This window comes from Pinus tabuliformis, chromosome 2_2 (genome assembly GCF_031772625.1).
Source record: "Pinus tabuliformis cultivar Carrire ecotype Pingquan chromosome 2_2, CPIR1, whole genome shotgun sequence".
NCBI classification, from domain to species: Eukaryota; Viridiplantae; Streptophyta; class Pinopsida; order Pinales; family Pinaceae; genus Pinus; species Pinus tabuliformis.
Window position 1 is genome coordinate 1141728201 of NC_142300.1, and position 18499 is coordinate 1141746699.

The window sequence follows — 18499 nt, forward strand, 5'->3', positions numbered from 1 at the left end:
TTGCAACTTTTGAATAAGTGGCCATACTTATTCGTCCTTCTTCCATTCATCCCTTGCTTCGTTTATCCAATCTGGTTGGATAATATAAGTAGCACAAAACAATGCTTCCACATCCTCATCCTTGAAGAGTCTTCCCATTCGGTGAGGTCGCCATTTTTTAAGTGCATGTTGTTTCGTTTGATTTTGTACCGAAGTGGCGTTATCCTTTAAAAGTTGGAGAACTTGTTGTTGATGCTCGATGTGATCTTTCACTGCTTGAACCTTTTTCTTCTTGATATGTCCTTCTATCTCTAGAGTTTGAGGAGTGGTAATTTCTTCCAATCCTTTACAAGATATGGTCGGATTTATTTCTTGATGCTCGATGTGATCTTTCACTTCTTGAACATTTTTCTTCTTTACATGTCCTTCTATCTTGATAGTTTGAGGAGTGGTAATTTCGAACAATGAATTACAAGATATGGTTGAATTCATTTCTTCTTTCTCGATGTGATCTTTCACTTCTTGCACCTTTTTCTTCTTGATATGTCCTTCTATCTTGAGAGTTTCAGGAGTGGTAATTCTTGTCAATGCTTTACAAGATATGTTCTGATTCATTTCTTCTTTCTCTGGGGTGGGGTCTTGGCGTATATCTTCTTCTTTTGTTGTTTCTTGATCATTTTCTTCCTCCTCTTCATATTCTATGTAAAATAATTTCTTCTCAGCACACTTATGACCTTTAGTGCATTTGCTATCACAATTGTAACAAAGCCCTTTTTCTCTTTTTTCTTCCAATTGTTGTGGTGTAACCCTTGTAGGTTGTGGAAGGCTAGGAGAAACAACACTTCCATCTTTATAGTTGTGAGGGGTACACTTTCTGGTTTCCATAATTTTGCTTTCCACTATGTCACAAAGCCCCTTTACTCTTTCCAATTGTTGTGGTGTTTCTCTAAAGAAGGTGTTGCTCTTTGTATCCTCATAATGTGCTATCATTTCCTCCGTGAAAATTGACCACGTAACAAGTTGTTTACGAGAACAAAGCCCTTTGTACCATAAAAATTGATCTGGTTCTAAATATGAAGATGCAATACTGTTTTGAGTGTAATTCAGTAGAGTCTACAAAAAGACCAACTTCCTGAGATCATATCTATGAAAATATCGCGCAACAAGCTATGAAATTCGGAGCCAAGGTTCAGCGCGATTGCTTATCAAATGGGTTTTTTTTCCGACTTCTGAAACATCACAGAAAAAAATTTATAGCGAAAATTCCACGATGACCTGTTTGGAGCAGCGAAACCCTAGAATCCAAAGCTCTGATACCAAATGTTATGAAACCAGCTCAAGAAAAGATAGAAAAGATAGATCAACGCCTTAGAATTCAGCCTCTTCGAGGGGGAAACCTCCTTTACATTATATAAATGAACAATTCTTGGATGATACAAATGAAAAGACCTCCTTTGTATATATAGGAGTCTAAGGCGTCATAACATAATCAGAGCCAACATAACAATAATAATGTAAGGGCACAATAATAACAATAGTGGGCTTCTATGGGGCACAATAGTAACAATATGGGCACTACATGGGTACATCAATATAATAAGTGGGTTATAATAATAACAATAAGGGTTTACACTAGTAGTATAGGGGCCTAACAGAATTTCTACAGAAATTTCAGTGGTTAAGTTTCATATAAAAGTTTGATGGTTTCCACAAGGAGGTGACGAAAACCTTTGCACAATATTTTGATGGAACAGAGGTTGAAATAGGCGATGTCAAGTTTGTAGTAATAGAGTCTCTGATTGCAGAGGCCACTGAATTACCTAGAGCTAGAGAAAATTTGTTCAAGAACAGAGGAATTGAAGGGGAAGATTGGAAAATCTTCTTGAAAAACCCAAGCAAGGATACTACCAGCTTCAGAAAAGGTATTCCTAGTTCTGCCCTCAAAAGTAAATGGAGAAATTTGTTCCTTGTCCTTCAAAATTTTGTTACTTGCGAAGGTTGATTTGGGTGTATGTTTTTCTATCACATTAGGTTATTGATGAATTTCCTTGAAGAGCATCAAATGAATCTTGTATACTTTTTATTACATAGCGTTAAGAAAATGTCAATAAATGTTTAGAAGAAAATCCAGTTTATAGACAACATAATGTAACATCATTGATTGATAAAATTCTTGATTGAGTTTCATCTTCAAAGCATATGTGACAGTTGGGAAACTTTTCTAGTAAGAAATCATTTTGAAGAGAAAACCCCTAAATAGTCAAGTGGTAGCAGAAACCGAAGGGGAAGAAAGAGAAAAATGGAAACAGTAATAGAACATGAACCATAGTCCCAACAAGAATTATAAGAGGATGGTCTAACCATTGTAGAAATTTTGCAGAAAATGAATAGAGGAAGTCTTAGAAGAAAGAAAGCCGACAAGGAAACAGAGGAATTATCCCAAACAAAAATCCTTCCTAAGATGGAAAATCCAAAAGCTAAAGAGAAGAATACTCAAGGATTGTCAACCACGGGTTTGAGAAGAAGCACCAGATCGAACACAATGAAAGAAGTAGCCTCGAGAGTTGCAGAACATATCAATCTTGAGTTGAAAGAGAAATCTAAAGGTCTTGAGGACTCCCCAAGAGAATCACTAAAACTGTCACCAAGGGTGTCACCACCTCCCTTCAGTTCACCTCCAAGGAGTTTAGTACAAAGTTTAGGTATTGATCCTGTGTAGTAAGAAATTTATGATTACATAGAATCATTAGAGAAAAAGGAAGCAACAACCAAAGGATCAATCCAGAGCCCTGGAGAAGGAAGTAACTAGTTTAATGAGCCACAAGAACCTCCAACATCTAACGTCTTGAAACAATAGATCTTTGAGCTAGAGACATTAAATAGGTACCTCGAAATTGAAGAAATAAAAGAGGGAAATGAAAAGAGAAATCATTAACCTAAAATATAAGATCCTTATGAGGAAACCAAGGATGGCACTAGCTGCCAAAAAGAAGAAGAATGTGAAATATGGAAGTGATAGCAAGGATATAAAGGAGAATGAAAATGTTGTGTTGTATGAGTACATACAAAACCTCCAGTGTGGGGAAATGTAGAGTCCAAGAACTACTTTACCTTGACACTGTTTTTTCCCATATTACTTCCCTTTCCCTATCGCTATCATCCAAATAAATACAATAAATATAAATTTTTGTTAAGGTAAACACTCATATGTCCTCTTTTTCATAGTTTTTCAATATGCCATATTGTTTTATTAAAGTTTGCATGCCTCTATAGAATTGACCTAATTTTCCAGCTAATCCACAAATCTGCAACTACTTCCATTGTTGACAGGGTTTGATTGCGCCAGATCATAAAAGGAGTATATGGGTAGATAGGGAATGATCCTCTCATGGATTTCTTCATGTTTTCTCAAGATAATCCTTTAAGATGTCCACACTACAACATGGTCAACCATGATAGTTAACTACAAGATAATGTGCTGGCGCAAAGTCCGAGTTTCAAGAGATATTATCAATTTGCTTTTTCCATAGCAAATTGATGAATAAGTGATATGATTTTCTTTGATAAGGATTGTAGCGAAGATCCATAGGCTTGAAGTTTTCATTTTATTAATTAAAAACTCTATAAGAAAAATGGACACTCTGTGTTAAAGGCATGCCACTGTATGTAATTTTAAAGCATCATGTAGAAACTATTTTCCGATTAATGCAAAGATCTTGGTTCATACATTTTATGTGTTGTTGATTAACTCTGTTGACTACCTCGTGGAGGGCCCCTACATGTAGATCGAGTCTTTGATTCACTGCAACTAGATTTTCCTTTATTTCATAGATTTAATCTATGGATGCTCTCTTTTTATATTTTTAGGATGAAGTTCAATGGAGTTCACGACTATATTGATCTCTGCATCAATAATATTGTTTGCTTTATACCTAGCATAACTCAATCATCTCATTTTATTTATACCTAACATAAATCAATCATCTCATTTTCTTTATAGGTAGTATATGTTAGTCATTTCGATTGCATTCATAGTTTAGTTATTTCATAGCTTAGTAATATTATTTCTCCTTTACTTTTGCATTTAATGAAGATGTAGTAGATAAGAGTGACAATCTTTTTGAGCATCTGAATTCAAGCATCTTTCATTTTCCAATTTGATAAAACAGGATATCCTTCATATCATTTCATGCTCTCATAATTAGCTTTGTTTATAAAATCCAAAAACAATTGAAAAGTAGATTAACTTAGTATATTCATTGAAAATATTTAAGATCATTATTCAACCATCCTATAAAGCTCAATTCAATTAGAATTAACTCTAGACATATTATTTAGAATAATCAATTAAAAATCTAAAAGATAAAACTCTAATATAGATAGTAACATCATCTCCATATTTATTCTAGAATTTGACATTAATTTAGATAACAATAACATAATCACCTTAACAACATAAGTAACTTCTAGCACAAACAGTGCACTTGTACTTCATCAGTTTATCTGCCATGGTCGATAATTTATGCTTACAATTTAAGAATATTAAATTGACTAAACATATAATTTTATCAAACCCCAAGCTTTCATTTCTTAAGATGACTTTGTATCTTTTGGAGATATACATTCTTCATGGTGTGTGCACATGGCCTATTTTTAATCTTCCCTGCAATCTTCCTCGCTAATGAAAATATCATTACTTGTGGTTTTTTTATGTTTTTCCTTTGTCTCACCATTGGATTCTTATTTCATTCTCTCAATCATATTTTAGTATGCATCCTAGTTTTCTTTTCAAAGCACTCTTCAACAATGACCATGATGATGCAACCAACTGCTAAAGAAATTTGGAATAGGTAATAGTATGGATCATGGTTATTTAATGTTTGAAATATCTTTTGGTTTAAATTTTCGTTATATCACTCCATATTTATCAGGAAAAGATTCAAAAGTCCTCTCCATATACATATAAAGTACTATATAGGTTAACTCTTGATATTGATTTTCAAATCATGGAGTAAATACAGAATCTGAAATATAAAGAGAACAATTCTCATTGCAATTAATAAAGAAACATATCTTCATTTTCCATTTTTGATAGACTTGGTTTACCTCTGATTCGTTGAACGTGAGATGCCATTTTTTTAGTTTATTACTTTCTTTAGTTCATATTTAATAAATGATGATTTTGGGTCAATGAGATTTCAAAAAGTTCAACTTCTTCATATTTTAAATTCCAATTAAAAGAAGAGGTTTTCTTTGGTTGGAAAAAATGATATTTCTTAGGTAAAATTTTAAACGAAATTCTCCAATGGTAAGTTTCATACACCCACTCTCTTCCTTTTCCATTTCTTTACATTTTGTTTTCAATTTTCGTTTTAGTTTTTGCTTATTTATATCTCTGTTTTGCAAGACTGCAAGAATTACTGCACACATGATATTTGAAACCCATTCTCCTTGTTTTCTTTTAGGGTTTTGGAAGAGCAGCAGTGATGTGCACATCAGCTAAATTGGGGAGTCCCTCAACCTTTTAGCTTGTCTCTCAAACACTATTCTGATCAGAAAATTGTTAAGATGCTTTCATTGCAAGCTTTGTTGTGAAACAAGAAAGTTTGCAAGAGACAAAGACTTCTCATTTGGATTCATTTCACCTCAAAGTTGTGATTCACTTTACGTTTTGAGAGCCTCATTTCTTATAACTTTGCAAGATAAATTTTTTTAAAATCTCAACATAGAATGAAAATTCACATGATTATCTTCTTTTACTCTTTTGTTGAGACATTTGTATAATTAGCCTTCTTGGGTTTGTATTTGATTTGGGCTTTTATTTTAGGTTTTCCTTTCCCATTTTGACATGTTTAGAGTTGTTGCTTTTATATTTCATTTTAGTTTCGATTTCTTTTTCACTTTTTCCATTGCTCATGATTCGAGTTTGGTGACTCTGCCATGGTTTATGTGGAAGGCCTTTTTTTCACCTAACATTGGTTGGCATACATAGGAAATATTTACTTTGTCTATTTCAATGAGTTTCATTTACCATTAAAGGTATATTTTTATGGAATCATAAATCCTTCTTGCATTAAATCTTTTTCATGGGGGAACACACATCCTTTCTAAGTGATATAGTTCACATTTTCAAGGAAAGCACTGACCTGAGTTTAATTCAATGGATCCCTCCCATCTTCCCACTTCATATAAAAAGCCTCTTAATGAATAGTCACAGGGAAATAAATGGAGTCAACATTATGGAAGTATTATATCCATTAGCATAAGTCTCTATTACTATCCCACCTCTTTCACTCAGGGACATCATAAACTAAAGATCACAAATGCACTGATCAAAAGGGAGATTAAAAGAGGAAGCATGAGAAATACAAGTAAACCCATCAGGGCTATAGATCCTCGCCAACAATGGGGCCATGCTTGTATGGCATAAAAGACAACTTCGTCGAGTCATTGTTCAAGCTCATTGGCAACGAAGCGATGTCACAGACCATTCATAACGAAGGATATATGATTTATCAAAAAACTCGTGTCTATACCTTCTTCTTTTTTTCATACGAGGTAATCTTAAATAATAAAATTTTTCCAAAATTTGGGATTCATGATTTTTACTCAAGTATACTTTGAGTACTATCTTTTCGAACACATATTGCTTAATCCATTTATGTGAGACCCATGGTAATGCTTTATTGTTTGTCAATTTGATGAAATCCATCCTTTTTAATCTTTGGGTAAATAAAAGTTCATTGTATTTTAACCAAAGATCATTGGTTCTTCCCCGTATGTCGCCATCGTTGAGGTGAAAACTCAACCCCCCGATTTTGACTTATTTATTTCAAATAATGGGGACCCTTTTCATAAATTTTGGCTGAATCACATTTTAATATTTCTTTTTGTTAAGTGTCTACAATTTTGCCAATTTTTTTTTCATCGGATTTCCCTTTTGATTGCTTCATTGTGTTCATTTTTTCACAAAATTTCCATTGGTACTCATTTAATATCATTTGTTTATACGATTTGCAAATGACAATCCTCCTAAGTTTGATAATTTTTACTCTCTGGACTAAAAAATGTATATTATGTTAATTTTCATAAATTAATTATTTTGTAAATATTAATTTTTAATTTAATTAAATTTTATTAATAACTTGCAAGATTTATAACTCTAAAAACCTCTTCAATGTTGTATAAAAAGAAATCAATTTAAAAAAAAAAAAAATTATCTGAGGCCTTATATGGGGACCTCAGCCTCTCATGTTCTTGGGAGTACTTATTAAAAACATTAGATATTAATTACTTTCAATCCCTGATATGGATCTTTTAATAAACCCCGATATTAATTATTTCTGATGCATAAACCCCGATGAGCTTGTTATGCTTGTTATTATAAAATTATGTTTATATATTGGATATTAGAACTTTGTTATATCGGTTTTTTTTTAATTAAACGGCAGATGTTTCATTCTTTCTCATATTCCGAGTTTCTTCAATGGCCTATTACAATCGTTGAAGCATGGCTTTTAGTAGAAAATTAAACTTTGAATTTGTAACAAAAAACTAATTTTTTGAGTTTAATTTTTGCATTTTCATTTGCTCAAAGCCTCTGTTGGTTGCAGATCCATTCGATTATGCTATCTTTGACCAACAAGATATTTCAAAAGGATCAATGAGAAACTTATATTTCTTTTTATTTATTTACTTAATTAAAATTTGGTTGGAGATGATTGGTTTTCCCATATTTGACATTTTTTTATTTTAATTTTCAATTTGATTTACTTTTGATTGGTTGTTGGTGGGAGAGCAATTGAGAATATCACAAAGAGAAGATTTAAATAAATGGAAAAGGACCAACAAGAGAAGAAGAATTTTGACCAATGGAAATTGTTGGAGCAGGTTTGTTCTTCAGCAACACTCCTATTTAGAATTCATTTTTATAATTATAAATAGTGGTTTGTAGAATGGAGAGAAAGATTCTTCTTCACTGCACCTAAGGAATTTTGAAACACTATTGTAAGGGATTTTTAGTTGTAGCTGAGGAGAGATAACTCAAATTTGGGTTATTGGGATTTGGCTTTCTCAATTCTAGACTTTGTATTGGGAATAGAGCTCGCACTATTGCAACTCTTTCTATTAATGGTGAGGCTTATTATTTGAGAAAGATTGTTGGAGATCAAATCAAGGAACAAAGCTAGAGACCAAGTTTTAATCAGTTTGTATTTTAAATACTATTATTTTTAATGCAAATTTCATTTTTTAATGACAGATCTGTATGAAATGTTTTTCATGTGAGCGTTGTTGTTTAATGTGAATATCAAGTTCTTTTGAATTAGGTATCTACCTCATTAGCTACATAGATCTGTTGTTAATTTTGTATTTTGTTGTTATACTCAAATCAAAGTTCTGAGTAACTATTCACTTAGAAATTTGCTATCTAAGCTTGATTTAATTGCCATCAACATTAAGAGAATTATTTCCTAATGTTATTTGTTACCCATTCACCATAAATTGGTCTCTAAATAGAGCATGTTTTGGTAATTATAATATCAGCTAGTATAACTATTTCATTAGCCAGATATTCACATAAAAGTAGACATGTTAAAATCCAAATCATTTAATTATTTTTCTCTCGATTGGGTTAGATCTACATCTTCCTAACCGAGATAGGCTTAGGATTTCTTTCCTTTTTCTTGCATTCTAGGATAACTTTAAATTTAGATTAATCATTACATTTATAGAAGTCCCCTCATACAGGGGAAAAACTTAGTTGTGGTTTGGTTGAGCTCTAGATCAACTTAAGGATCAATTTCTTGCCTGATCTCAGCAAGAGGGTTAATATGGTGTCTCTTCTCTATTGGCAAGTAAAAGATATACTTTAAGCCAACAAGGATAGAGAGAAGGTAATTAGACCTAGTTTAACCAGTTGGAACCACCATCCTAAATGGAAAAGGAGTTGTTTTAAGTTCTCGACCAGGTGGTCTCCCTTATAACGTTGAATGGTCATTTTGGGTCATCAACATAAGTGTAGCAAGAAAGTCTCAATTTGAATTTTCCTTGGTCAAATTGAGAAAATTTGAATTTCCACATCAACAAACAACTTGGAGGAAGTTAATTAAGGTGACATGGCTCTTGTCACTCAGTTATTTCAGTAAATTCGAGTTAGAGGGCTTGGAGTTCAGTTAAGCACATCTTATTGTTAATTTGTAGCAATCCGCTTCAATTATTTCTAGATGTATTTAGTTAAACTATTTCTAACTACTGATAGACCAGTTGGATGTCAGTTGTGCAGTGAGACAACAGTGTAAGTTAGTGATCATCCAGTTAACTGATCAATCAACCAAAAATAGCTAGTGCATGTAGAGAATTAGAGTTCCCCAACTGTGGTGGAGATTCTAGGGCAATGTAACATCAGTTGTAGACTAATCTTGAGTGTACAACTGTTTCATGCATTAGTGGATCAAACTTGGGAATTGTGCAATCAATTGGAGGGAAATTCCTAAAAAATATGGGCCTAATTCCTCAGTCTTTGCTTAAGGAAATAGGGGCTCAAGTAGAGGCAAAAATTGACCAAGTTTGGGTTAGAGCTTCTCATTGAGAAAAGAGTTGGGTTATTCACTTGCAAGTTGAGCTCAAAGCAAGCTAGCAATTTTAATACATTCTCTATTCATCAAATTAATGCAATCAGACTTAAGGGGTTTTTACCAGTTGGTTTCCCCTAGATAAATTTGTTAACTTGTGTATGTGATTGATGCATGTTTGTGAATGTTGTTCTAAATTGTGAATTAATTTCCCCCAAGTAATAGAGTCGAATTGTTACTCTTCATTTAGATCAAGTTTCTTGAGCAGTTTCAACTCTATCACCATACAAACTTTTACATGGTATCAGAGCACGATTCACATTAGAACAAGAATTTCAAATTTTTTCCTTAGGAAGTTTGAATTTGTAGCTTCAATGTAGCAGGATCTCTTCAGAGTTAGGATAGTTACCTTCAACTAACTGAGATTAGAGTATGCCTTGGAAGGCATCTTCAATTTCATTGCAGAGAAGGATAACATGGAGGTAGTGCTTGATGACAACAAATTGCTAGAATATGTCAAGATAGACATTCCAAAATTAGGATCAGTTGATGCCCAAAACCTACCCCAATGGAAGAAAGATGTAACCAAGGCGAGGAGAATAATCTTGGAGGAAGTGAGAGACCACATTGTCTCAAATCTCCATGGAAAAAAAACTCATTTCACAATGTTGAAGGCACTGATAGAGCTATTCGAGAATAGCATTGACCATAGAAAAATGACCCTCAATGACAAACTTCGAGACATTAAGATGGAGAAGAATGATATTATTTCGTAGTACCTTCCCATATTTACAAAAGTTCTGGACAAGCTTGGAGGGGTTGGTGTGAATGTTGCAGAAGATGACCTATTGAGACTAGCTCTTCTAGGCCTTCCCAAAAGCTGGCATAACTACCTGGACTTGGTGAATGAGAGGGAGAAATTATTGAATTGGGAACACTTATGATCTGATTTGGTTCAAGAAGAGATCAGGCAAAATACCAAAGATGGAATTTCATCCAAGGGAGAGGATGAATAAATAAATGCATTGGTTGGAAAGTGAAATAAGGGCAAAGGGAAGAAGTCTTAAACCAAACCAGAATCAAACCAAGGGGGCAAGAAGAAATACTTGTCCAAAATAAAAAGCTTCAATTGTCATGAATTTAGGGACTATGCTACAAAGTGTCCACACAAAAAGTCTAGCAAGATGAACTTAAGAGGAGGAGCAGGTGAAGCATTGGCTTCATGGTTAATGCAAGTAAGATTAAGGGGTTTTTACCAATTGGTTTCCCCTAGATAAATCTGTGTACTTGTGTATGTGATTGATGCATGTTTGTGAATGTTGTTCTAGAATGTGAATTAATTTCCACAGAGTAGAATTGTGTCTCTTGATTTAAATTAAATTTCTTGAGCAATTCCAATTCTATCACCATATTTCTACATGAGCGATGTATTTATTACTAAATATGACAAGGGTTTAAGGGAATTGAGGGATTTTCTTGGATACCTTGCATATTAAGTATAGGGTACCGAATTTTAGTTTCTTGGGTTAAAGTGTTAATATGTAATCTTGGTTCTCATCATCTATAACATTTGTGCATTGGCTACTTAGTGATATGCTTAACGCTACTTTTGTCTAGTTGAGGTACTTCAATAAGACTTACAAATGTTGCAAACTTTTTATAAAAATTGGTATATTGAGAAATATGTATGTTTTTTCTGATTTGTTGACTAGAATACTTTATTTACAACTTTGTGTTTTGCTATACATAAATTAAATTTTTATGGATATTTTATGGCGTAGGAAATAAGTTCAGGTTTATTTAAAAAAACAAAAATGAAAAAACTCATACTATCTATGAATTCAGTGTCAAATCATTGAAAATGTCATTATGAATAGAAAAATTTATAAACTTTTCACGTCTATTAGGGAATCTAAATCTATTGATATTTTAAAATTTACTATTCCCTAATTTTTTCTTAAAAAACTATAAAAAATTTATTATATATCACTACACATTGAAAAGATTTATACTAAAAAATATTATTGTAGGTAAAGAATAAATTGAAAATATCAAAACAAAAAAATCTCTATAAATATCATCTTTTTAATATATTTAACTAAAACATAATCAATTTATTTAAAAAATCTTCTGGACATCACACACCAACTTCTCTTCAACTTCCAACACCATGAATGAACTTCCTTGAAATAATACGGGTTACAAAGACTCATCACATCGTTCATACGTGATACATTTTGGACAATTCCCATACTTTAAAATTTGTTCATCTTCTTTTCGTCGTGTCAATTGCATATTAATAACCTACAAAACCTATCAATTTTCCCTTGTCCCATTTATTCCTTTGAATTAAGGTTTTGTATTTGTTTAAACAATTTCTCTTAGTAAGATTGTTTTTTAATAAAAAAAATTTATTTATGTTAAAATATATAAAAGTGTAACTCAAATTCACATTTCTACTTAAGGAAAGATTGAAAAACAGCATTTCTATTTGGAAACTTATAGAATGGACTTAGACTTCTAGTGTAGATACATTGTCCATCAAGTTAAAATTTGGAAAGGTATATGACTAAATTAAGTGGTCTTTCATTTTGGATATTCTCAAAGACTTGGGGTTTGGGCGTTCCTTTCTCATTAGTGTGGAAACCCTATTTGTGGGTTCCTCACACTGTCTATCAATCAATAGTTATAAACTAGAGGATATTGGATTTTTCAAAGCCATTAAGAATGACTTCCAATTAGGGTCAACATTGTTCTTTTTTTGTATTTATGGGCACTACGGTATCTTCTTAGCCTCCAATTAAACTTCAAATATATTTGAGGGATCGCTTCCCCTATGTCATATGTTGGCTAGCTAGTGAATTAGCATTTTGATAATAATTATTTTCTAATTGTTATAGAGGATAAATAATATTGGAATCATACCATGGAATATTTGAATGTGTTTGTAGTACCTATAACCCTAACATCTAGTGTGCTAAGACATAAATGCTACAAGGAGAGCTAGCACCATATGCTTGAGTGGTTCTCATCCTAGCAATGGACTTAGATTCAACTAGGCTACATTTCAAAATTGTTGGGTATTCGTTTTCTTTCAAGCCTCTCTAGAGGTCCTTTAAAGAAGTGGTTATCTAGTGAGTGATAATAAGATTAATAAATATATCACCAAACCTGTAACTAGGGTGGCCAAAATTCCAATTACACACCAAATTGTGGGTAGTGGCCCATATGTGCTCTTCGTCCCTTTTGTTTCCCCATCATACTGTAAACTATAATTTCCTTGAGAATTTTGTTTGATACTTTCACTAGGTCAAATATGATTAACAAATTAGGTTTGATTGGGACAACTTGGATTTATATTAAAAGTTTGGTGGAATAGGTATTCTTATAAAATCTAAGTTTAAGCTCAAGATATCTATGTTAAGTGCATATATTAAGTGGTGAAAGGAAATGAAGCCTACAAGTTTTTTTTTTTTTTTTTTTTTTTTTTTTTTTTTTCTGATATTGCTTAAGCTGATGGCTATTATGAGGAAAATATATTTGGTAAGGAATTTATCTCCAACATTATAGGTTACTCCCTCAAGCGTCAAATTTTAGCAAAACATATTATTTAGAGCATGAGGAAGACTTCGAAAATAATCAAACCCCTCTTGGCTTGGAAAGAGACTTCCTTCAAAATGATCCCGCTTTCAATTATGAACTCCCATGGTCATCTCCATAAATTATTTTTGAATGTAAAACATTGGATGATTCCTACTAATTCTTATCCTTGAGGGTATTTAAACCACACATCCACTCAACTAATGATTTTTGTTATTTCCTAAACAAAAGACAAGTTCCATGGACATATCTCAAATTTCAATTTTCTATAGGAAATGCAACAAATGGTAATTATGGAACATATGTAAAAAAGATAATGATTTGGCCTTCAAATCTAGCCACTACAAATAGTTTGTTTCTGTTAATAGACTTAATGATGTGGGATTCATTGACATCTCCTTATGCTTGCACTTGGCATCAAGATAAACTGAGTGATATTATTTTCGTTGCATTGAGGCCTGAATCACCATATATACCCAAGAACATTAACTTTGGCATAGACTGAACCAAATAAATGTTGAAAGGACAATCGTCTTCTCTTCTCTAACTTCCATATATCTACAATACTACATTTTTCAACCAAATCACCCCAAGGCTTAGATACCTTCTCTTACTTGACTTCCATAAATCAAGTGCACCGAATCATGTGAATCACTATAGAAATAATGGTATGAGAGAAGTAAAGAGCCATGAACAACCACCTGATCAACATATTTTTCTACATGCCCTTTCTCTTGCATAGGAAAAGTGAAAAACATGAAGATTAGCTGGGAACTATTGCTACAATTGTTCACGATTGCGAGCACATATGTTGCCTCATGTCTAATAGATTATGATTACTCCCACAAACCTCCATGGGATGCCTCTTCTTGCAATCAATTGATATCAAATAATGACAAGGAATGTTGGTAGACATTGTCGGGCTTATTCATCACATGCCTAGCACAATTCCTTAAAGACTCGTAGATGTTCAAGTTTTGCGATTATGTCTCTACCACCGCTTTCCTCAATGACTTCCAACAACAACTTTCTTCCATAGATACCACTGATCTTCCCTAGAAGTTGGTCTTTAGTTGTTGCTTGCGATAAGTATAACATGGAATGAATATCGCATGAAATGAGTTATGCTTGTTGGGAATGGAGTATTGATAAGTCATGTTATTGTAATAATGTAAACCAACCCAGTGACGTGCCCAACGCAACATGGGTTACGACAGACCTGACAAATTCAGGAGTCTTTTTTCTCACCTCATAAATTTCACACTTCCGTGATTTAAGTGCCAAGTTGTTTTAAGTGAGTCTAAATGGTGGGTTTTTAAACTAATTTCTCTAAAATCCTGCAGAAATTTATTAAAATTATAAATTTCATAGGTAACACCTACACAATCCAAGTGTTTTAGGTTTTCTCATGGTACTAAATCCATATATACTGCCAAAAACCAGTTTAAATAACACAAAATAAGATTTCACCTCAAAATTTTCAGCCAAATTACAAAATCAGAAAGTCCAAAAAAATAACATTATCAAACTAATCTACCAGATTACCTACTTTTCAAAAACCAAACACAAAGAAGAATAAAAAAAAGTAAGAAATAAGAAAGAACCCAAATATTATTCCAGATATTTATTTTCCTATTTTAACATTTCGTTCGAAGTGAATTTTGGAAGCCGAATCAATATCAAAATGAAATTGATGTGAATTTCAGGGTTGGAAGGGAAAGGCAGTCAGAATACATTTTCATCTGCAAATTATAGGATCTCGAGAGGTTTCCCCTCTAAATTATGCTAGATGGGCATGATAAAGAGTTTAACAACTCCTAACTTGTTAACTCAATGAAATTATGGAAGTGTAGTAGAGCCTCTATCCAATCATTTTTAGTATAGAAGTAACATTTTAAGCAAACCAATTAAATTTTCACATTTTTATTAAGGTATTATAAACCAAAGTTGACCTCAATAGAGAGTAATGCCATCATCATCACCATTATTTATTAAATTGAAATAGTTAAATAAATAATAGAAATTTTTCTAGAGGTGAGAAAAATACGATGTGCCCTTGAATGTACTAGGATAAGTGTTTAATGACATATGGACATAGGGATTATAAATATTGGTTTACGCATTACTGCAAAGAGAAGTCCAAGAATTAATGCATCTTGAATCTTGTTATTCATTATGTTATTTTGGTTTACAAAAGTCTAATACACATGGGGACCATTGCTATGCATGTGTGAGGTTATTGGTTTATTGGCATGAGGAAATCTATGAGCATGGAAAGATGACACTCACTATCTAGAGTCAATATCAAAGGTAAAGGTTAAAAAATTGAGTAAATGGCCCTTGAAGGAAAAGCCCTTAGAATAATGTCGATCAAAATGGCTAAGAGCACAATGAACTTAATTCTTAAAACTAGTAAAGAACAAATTTAACCATGTTGGTGACTAGGGTTTGCAACTCTTGGCACTTTGAATAGTGCAAGTCATCAACCTCACTACCAATAACTCTGACCTAGTCAATATAAACTTTTCCAATAATGCGTGAAGAAGGCAGTTTCAAAGCACTCTCACACACCATATCCAAAGAGTTAGCTTATCATTTGAATCGAGATTCACTCCCATAATCCTCACAGGCATGTTTCTCTTATACTCTTGCAAGTACCCTGAAAAGCGACATGAGGCCCTCCCAATGCCATCGAAACCCCAAATCTCTAAGCAAATTCAATAGCCATATCTGCTTTGAACTCCCTTGGAGACTTTGATAACATCAAAGACAATAGATGTGGCCATGACAACCTTAAGACCATTGGCATGTGTATTCTTGACAAACAAAAGGAATCCTAGAGCTACCCTTCGGTTCGAGGATAATATACTAGAACCCCACAGACATCCTTGGAATTACTATAATCAAAATCCTTTCATTGAGAAGAGAAATGTTGGACATGGGCAAGTTGATGGGATCTAGAATCATCGTTTTGAAACTCAAAAGTGACCCCAACCTCCCCTAGGTAATCCCTGCCTGGTCAATTTTTTTCTACCTCTTTGAAGTTTTCCTTTGAGATGTGTTGACTCGACTGGTGAAAGAAACAATGTGAAAACTAATCCATTTTGTCTTCACATTTTTCCCTACTCCTCATCACAACATAATAAACCAACAATTCCCTCAATGGTCAAAGAATTAATTAAGGAATTGTATAAATTTTGTGGTCATTTAGTTATTTACTTGTGTAATTTTCCATATGTCATCTTACTCCAGGTATAGCCAAATGTTGCAATGGAAAATTTCCATCACTAAGTAAGCAACCAATGAAGAAGAAGGTTACTATTTGCAATCATAGTCCCAACTACAATCATCTAAATAGCTCATTTGAAATCCTCCTTTTGTCTACATTAACTGTGCCTTAGTTCATACATTATGATTAGTGGATTCCTTCCCATTACTTTCATTTCACGCCGATAAGTTCATTCAACATTGCAACTACCAACTCAATTGTTGACATTGTTGGTGTTATTAGATCAACTTCTCCTACATCCATCATATGCCAACATTATGGCTTACAAAATCGCAAAAAATGTCTCGCCTTATATGACATGTTAGGTTGCATCATCGATCTCACCTTATGGGGCATCAATGGCATCCTTAAGGGGATGGAATTTCTGACCTTAACACCTCAAAATTCACTCTTTCCTTCTAATCAAAGGGGATCATCTCTTTGAGTTAAATGCAAGGACTATTGGAACTACCCCCTCAACTTTCCTTCTTATAAACCCATATATTGTCAAAATACATCAATTTCAACAAAGTTTTCTGGAAAGAGGTTCGCATGCATCCTTACCTTCACTGAGTAAAAAAAATACACAGGCGTTTCTAGGAGGCCCCTCAAACCAAACATAATCCATAAACTTGTTGTGATGTCCTCCTCCAAGGAATCTCAATGGATTGTCATATGTTCTACTACAACAAAAATTAACATGGAAGATATTTATTTCCTTGCATGGCCCCTCCACATTGATGGGATTAAATATATTGGAAAAGGTTGTCCAACAATATGAAAACATATGGCATTGCATGAAATGCAATGGTACCTTCCTGAATGTGATCACTTTTATGGACTCTATATTGAATTGCATGAGCATATTAGCCATCTAGAAAATGTCAATGCTTTCATTGATATTGCAACTAAACTCTTGGTTGCAACAACAAAGGACTTTTTCCTCCTTTCAAGCGAGCTAGAATCCATCATAGACATCTCCACCAACATCAAACGCCATCATTTATTTTTCAGCCTTTTTATTAAAATAGACACTTTCAACAACATTGAACACCTCCTCCCAACCCTTATGCATTTTCATTTATGTTCAGAATTTATTTCATGCCTTTTAAAAAAACCCCACAGAAATTGAACTCCTTTATTATGTACCTTCTCCCTGCAAGGATTACCATTGTTCTGGGACATTTATGTTAGTGCACATTTTCTTCTTAAATTTAAACTTGCGCTACATTCTTTAGAAAATATATAGAAACCCAAACTTTGATTATATTTCATTATCCATATATTTCGCTTGAATATTGCTTTCCACATTACTAGATTTCGGCATTCCTTCGCAGCTTTGGGTGCAATTGCTAACTAGTTCTAATTTTCTTAAAAGATTCTTTAGTTTTCATATTTAGATCTTTTTATTCTTTATCTACAATGGTACTTCTCAAGTAGAAATCTTCTCAACTTTTAGTAGTTTATGGCAATTTGACAATAAATTCTTTAGAGGTTGCTAAATTTTCAAATAGCTATAGATTTGGGTGCCTAACAAACTCTTTTTATGGTGAGACTATCCAAAAATGAAACATGAATAGGGCACAAAATCAAAGAGTGAGTTGACATCTAGAAATGCCTTAAAATTATAATTTTTTTTACCAATTCGAAAATATATACATATATATTTATCATTTTTAATCTATTTTTTTTAATTTTATAAATTTAAACTTATTTCCTATCCGATAAAATATCTGGAAAAACACTAATCAAAACACAATGGTGTAAATAAAATATCATACATACTCCTGAATCTATTAATTTTTATGCGAAGTCTGCAGCATTTCAAAAGTCTTACTGGAATATTTCAAGTGGACAAAGGTAGCGTTGAGCATGCCACTTAGTAGCCAATGCACAACAGATCGAGGGTTGGGAGGACTACGTGGCGAGCAAGAATTTGATGGAAGGCCGAAGCGGTTGCATGATGCATCGTCAGGAAACTGATCTCCTAACTCTATGTTTTGCGCTGAAATTTAAGTTTGTCGGAGCGCTTCAATGGAAGGACCTGGTGTTCAAAAACTCTCCTGACTGTATGTTTTGC